Raw genomic sequence first — 6070 nt, forward strand, 5'->3', positions numbered from 1 at the left:
GATGTCTGTTGGGTTTGATGTTGAGTGACTCGTGTTGTTGTGTTAGGTTAGATTCCAGCCTTCCTCCTGCGGCATTTACACCGATTGTGTCTATCATCGCATGCCTTGGACTGAGAGAACAGGTGAGGGCTGAGCGGCCACATTCCTAAATGTAGCATTGTACTTCAGGTAGAATATGAGCAGAGAGATAACTGCCCAGGGCAATGAAGACTACACTGCTGTAAAAGGTAATGGTTTTGAAAGAGTTCATTTTTGACCTATTCTGAACTCCACCCAATCCAATGATATCACACAGTCACTGGATGGAGAAACAGCATTAACTCTTTCAGAAACATTACCTTATGCAGTAACTGCAAATGACCACAGAAGCTCTTGATAGACTAGTTGTGTTCTCCTAATAGATCCAACTATTCTTTTAAGTGTCTGTACAACAGTCCTCTGCATTTGTCTTTGATATAAACAATTAGAGCACTGACCTTCAGTATGAAAAATCCATCAGCCTCAACAGAAAGATGTAAAACTCCCAACCAGTGCCCCTGGCTTATCTCAAAGGTCATGGGACCAGATATTTATTATGAGGGGTTTTTCCACGGTTTGGAGAGATAGGTCTGTGAAATGATTCTAACATTCCGACTGAGAGGCCTTGGTGCCAGTAGGATTCAGTCCCAGTCCATATTGTTTTCATATTGAGACAGACATGTAGCCCTTTCAGTGGAGAATCTCAGCCTCACAGTCAGAGGTGAAAGTGAGGACTGCAGATGCTGGAGATCAGAGCTGAAAAATGTGTTGCTGGAAAAGCGCAGCAGGTCAGGCAGCATCCAAGGAGCAGGAGAATCAACATTTCGGGCATAAGCCTGAAGAAGATTCCTGAAGAAGAGCTTATGCCCGAAATGTCGATTCTCTTGCTCCTTGAATGCTGCCTGAACTGCTGCGCTTTTCCAGCAACACATTTTTCAGCTCACATTCAGAGGTTCCAACCTCACCTGACATGTCAACACAACCTAGCTTCAAGCTAAAGTGCCAAAAGTCAGGGGACATTGGGCAGATTAGATGACATGATTGGAATGGGGAGAGAAAAACACATTTGTTTCATTCTTAACACACAAGCTTGTGTGGTGGTTGACCACCCATATTTCAATCTAAACCCAAGACCCAAGGGGACACATTGGGCTTCGGCTTAATGGCTCAACTCTGAGATGGTACCCTAACAGTGCAGCAGCCCAGCAATACTGCACTCGAGTATCTAGATGCCGTGTTCAGGTCTCAGGAGTGGGATTTGAACTCACAATCATCTGACTCAGTGGTTTGAAATTATCAGCTGAGCGACAGCTGACAATTATAGCTATTAGTGTCGAAGAACAATTTTAAGCTGTAATGTCACAGAGTACCACAAAAGCAGGCCACACCATATACATAAAAAGACTTAACCGTCTGCATTGCTTGAAATTAAGCCCATGGTAATTAGACATGTACTGGGTTAAAAGACAATTGTGTCACTTCTCAAATCTGGAGTCAATTCGAATTTAGACCAGGGTCGTGACAAGTGAAATGAATGGTGTTCGTCCCTCACTACAAAAATGCTATCAAATAAGAACAGTCAGCTTTGCTCAAGGATCTAAGAGGATGCCTGGGAAGGGGAAAGGAAAAGTCACACTGCTCACCTTGCTGGAAAGATCATGGCAGTGCAGAGGGACCTTTACTTTGTATCCCACTGACACAGTGCGTGGCCTGAGAATGTTTCCTGGTTCAGTATAGATTGAGCTTTCTCCTGCTTTTTCAGCAATGCTACGATGTTGTGGAGCGGCATGTTAGCAGGCCTGTGTGCTTTCTTTTGCATGAAAATTGTTGTCAAGGTTTCTTACCACAATGTTGATTAAAGATATTCTTGTTTAATATGAATGTGTGTTCTTGTGTTTGGAATTTACACACTTGAATGAAAATGATGGCAGTAAAACTCCTTCCTCTTAGTTTATTGAACCTGTTCCTTCATGTTTTCTCCACTTTCACTGATAATGTAAGGAAAAATATCCTTTATTATCAATGACATATTCACTACCAACAAACTGTAGTTAATACTGCTCTCAATTTTCCTCGCTTGATCTTTGTAATCTCCAAATCCTACTTGTTCTTCCTTCTTCCACTCCTACACATCTTAACACTCGCCGCACCATTGGCTGTTCCAATTCAGTCCTTTCCCAAAACGTCCAGCCTGAGGAATGCTTTGCACCCTTAAGCATCCCTTGCTTCTGCAGGCTTTTCTTTTAAAAACAAACCTCACATCTCCCAACTTGTTGAGCTTTTCCATCTTCTCTCCTCGTTGTTTCAAACCCTGCTGGGGGTGCTGCACTGTGAGCCATTCGAGTTATTACAACAGGAAGGGAGGCCATTTGATCCATCCAATCCACCCCAGTTTCTTACTCAAAAAAAAATCCATGTTTCTTCATTAGATAAATGTTTGACATTTGATTAAAAATCTCTGAGACTTATCCTCTTAGTGCAGCATGTGTTTTTTCGTTGTTGAGAATTTGTATTTGGCATTGAAGGATACCAATAACTTTTTACTAACTTCTATTTAAAGATTATTAAAATAAAGTGGACTTGGTTGAATTTGTGTTGTTATCTTCATAATCCATATTCCACGGGGCGGCAAGCTACCTCACAGCGTCAGGGGCCCAGGTTCGATTCCATGCTCAGGTGACTGACTATGTGGAGTTTGCACATTCTCCGTGTGTCTATCCAGGTTTCCTCTGGGAGCTCCGATTTCATCCCACAGTCCAAAAATATGCAGAATAGGTGGATTGGGCCATGCTAAATTTTTCATACGGTCCAGGGATGTTTAGGTTAGGTGGATTAGCCATGCTGAGTTACAGGGATGGGTTGAGTGGGATGATGTCCAGAAGGTCAGTGTGGACTCAATGGGCTGAATGGCCTGCTTCCAGGTTGTGGAGATTCTATCATTCACCCCAGTTGACACATGGGACACACACATAACGTGAAGAATTGCTCATCAATGACCCTCCACAATAAACATATGAAAAGTTCAATATTTCCCTAGCCTAACCCTTACCAGTATCAAAGTGCTAGAAAGGATTCATCAACAGCTCTACAAGTGGTGCTTACATGGTGATAACTTGCTCACTGACTTTCAAGCTGCATCCCCCTAGTTCCATTGGGCCTTGGTAATTACATCCTCGCACCAGGTGGTGGCGCTGCAAACCCGTCTGGTCACTATAGGATATGGAAGAGTTGGTGGTGGTTAAAAATGTGTTGCTGGAAAAGCGCAGCAGGTCAGGCAGCATCATAGGAGCAGGAGAGTCGACGTTTCGGGCATAAGCCCTTCTTCAGGAATGAGGAGGGTGTGCCAAGCAGGCTGAGATAAAAGGTAGGGAGGAGGCACTTGGGGGAGGGGCGTTGGGAATACGATAGGTCAAGGTGAGGGTGATAGGCCGGAGTGGGGTGGGGGCGGAGAGATCGGGTAGAAGATTGCAGGTTAGGAAGGCGGTGCTGAGTCCGAGGGTTGGGACTGAGACAAGGCGGGGGGAGGGGAAATGAGAAAGCTGGAGAAATCTGCGTTCATCCCTTATGGTTGGAGGGTTCCTAGGCGGAAGATGAGGCGCTCTTCCTCCAGCCGTCGTGTTGCCATGGTCTGGTGATGGAGGAGGCCAAGGACCTGCATGTCCTTGGTGGAGTGGGAGGGGGAGTTAAACTGTTCAGCCACGGGGCGGTTGGGTTGGTTGGTGCGGGTATCCCAGAGGTGTTCTCTGAAACGTTCCGCAATTAGGCGGCCTGTCTCCCCAATGTATAGGAGGTTTCATCGGGTGCAGCGGATGCAGTAAATGATGTGTGTGGAAGTGCAGGTGAATTTCTGACGGATATGGAAGGATCCCTTGGGGCCTTGGAGGGAAGTGAGGGGGGAGGTGTGGGCGCAAGTTTTGCATTTCTTGCGGTTGCAGGGGAAGGTGCCAGGAGTGGAGGTTGGGTTGGTGGGAGGTGTGGATCTGACGAGGGAGACGCGGAGGGAGTGGTCTTTCCGGAATGCTGATAGGGGTGGGGAGGGAAATATATCCTTGGTAGTGGGGTCTGTTTGGAGGTGGCGGAAATGACGAAGGATGATACGATGTATCTGGAGGTTGGTGGGGTGGTAGGTGAGGACCAGTGGGGTTCTGTCCTGGTGGTGACTGGAGGGGTGGGGTTCAAGGGCAGAGGAGCGGGAAGTAGAGGAGATGTGGTGGAGAGCATCATCAACCGCATCTGAGGGGAAATTACGGTCTTTGAAGAAGGAGGCCATCTGGGTTGTTCGGTATTGGAATTGGTCCTCCTGGGAGCAGATGCGGCGAAGGTGAAGGAATTGAGAATATGGAATGGCGTTTTTACAGGGGGCAGGGTGGGAGGAGGTGTAATCTAGGTACCTGTGGGAGAAAGTCGGTTTATAGTAAACGTCATGCAGGTCCTTGGCCTCCTCCATCGCCAGACCATAGCAACACGACGCCTGGAGGAAGAACGCCTCATCTTCCGCCTAGGAACCCTCCAACCACAAGGGATGAATGCAGATTTCTCCAGCTTTCTCATTTCCCCTCCCCCTGCCTTTTCTCAGTCCCAACCCTCAAACTCAGCAACACCTTCTTGACCTGCAATCTTCTTCCCAACCTCTCCGCCCACACCCCCTCTCCAGCCTATCACCCTCACCTTAACCTCCTTCCATCTATTGTATTCCCAACGCCTCTTCCCCAAGTCCCTCCTCCATACCTTTTATCTTAGCCTGCTTGGTACACCCTCCTCATTCCTGAAGAAGAGCTTATGCCCGAAACGTCGATTCTCCTGTTCCTTTGATGCTGCCTGACCTGCTGCGCTTTTACAGCAACACATTTTTAAGCTCTGATCTCCAGCATCTGCAGTCCTCACTTTCTCCTTGTTGATTTTAACCTACTGCGAATCCTCTTGCAAGGATGCCTTCCTTGAAGAAGCTTTCTTCCTCCCTCTACAAGGATCTCAGTGAGTCCCTCTCTCACTGCACCCCCCCTCCCACATCATCTCCTCTGCCCTGAAGCTCTTCAGCCATGTCCTCAAACAGACTCGCAACCACAGCCACATCTCCTTCCTCAGCACTTGTCTACAGAACCGACTGACCCCGCATGGGCTCCGGACTATGTTCAGACCAACAAAATTTGGACCCAACCAGGACAACCATTACCGACAACAAATCCGAAGACTCCAACAACAGACCACCCTCCGGATCCTCCGATCCACGCTTGCAGCCATGCGCCGCTACCTACATTCCCTGCAGTCAGCCCTACCCCAGCTCAGGACAACACTCTCACAGACCTGTAAATGGCTTCTACTCTTCTTCATCCACTGAAGAATCCATACACTAAACAAACAGTTCTTCCTAGCCATATCGAAAATTAAAGATAGTAAGTACCAAAAACTTTCATGTACTTACCCCCACACTCCGGATTCCTCAACCGTTCCAGAATGTTCCATCGGCCTCCGGAAGCGCTCGGGTGCCATTAACCACGCGGCCGCTGCAGCAACCGCCGCCGCGAATCATTACGTCACTTCCACCCCCACCAACCATGCAGCCTCCGCGATCGCCGCCCAGACAACTGCCTCCACGATGGCTAGGAAGTCCATCGCCGACAGATTCGCGGCCTCCACGGGGTCCACAACCACCGGGAACAACATCGTTTCTCCATTCGCCGCAGCCACGTTCACCCCCGGAGTTGCCGTCGCCGCATCTACTTCCGCCCCCCAGTGACGTGACTCGCCTGCACAACGACTGCGCCGCACGCGTCCCCACCCCCACGCCGATCCCCGCCCCCATGCCTAGCCCCGCCCCCACCCCTAACCCCACCCCCATGCCGATCCCCGCCCCCACGCCGATCTCCGCCCCCACCCCTAGCCCCGCCCCCACGCCGATCTCCGCCCCCACCCCTAACCCCGCCCTTACACCCAGCTCCAGTCCCACATCAGGTCCTAGCTCCTAGCCCTGCCATATTTTCACCATCCCTCCAGACCTTCCCCACTCTGAGGATGAAAGATCAGTCCTCAGCAGAGGCCTCACCTTCATCCC

The sequence above is a fragment of the Hemiscyllium ocellatum genome, chromosome 33 (genome assembly GCF_020745735.1).
Source record: "Hemiscyllium ocellatum isolate sHemOce1 chromosome 33, sHemOce1.pat.X.cur, whole genome shotgun sequence".
In the NCBI taxonomy this organism is placed as follows: Eukaryota; Metazoa; Chordata; class Chondrichthyes; order Orectolobiformes; family Hemiscylliidae; genus Hemiscyllium; species Hemiscyllium ocellatum.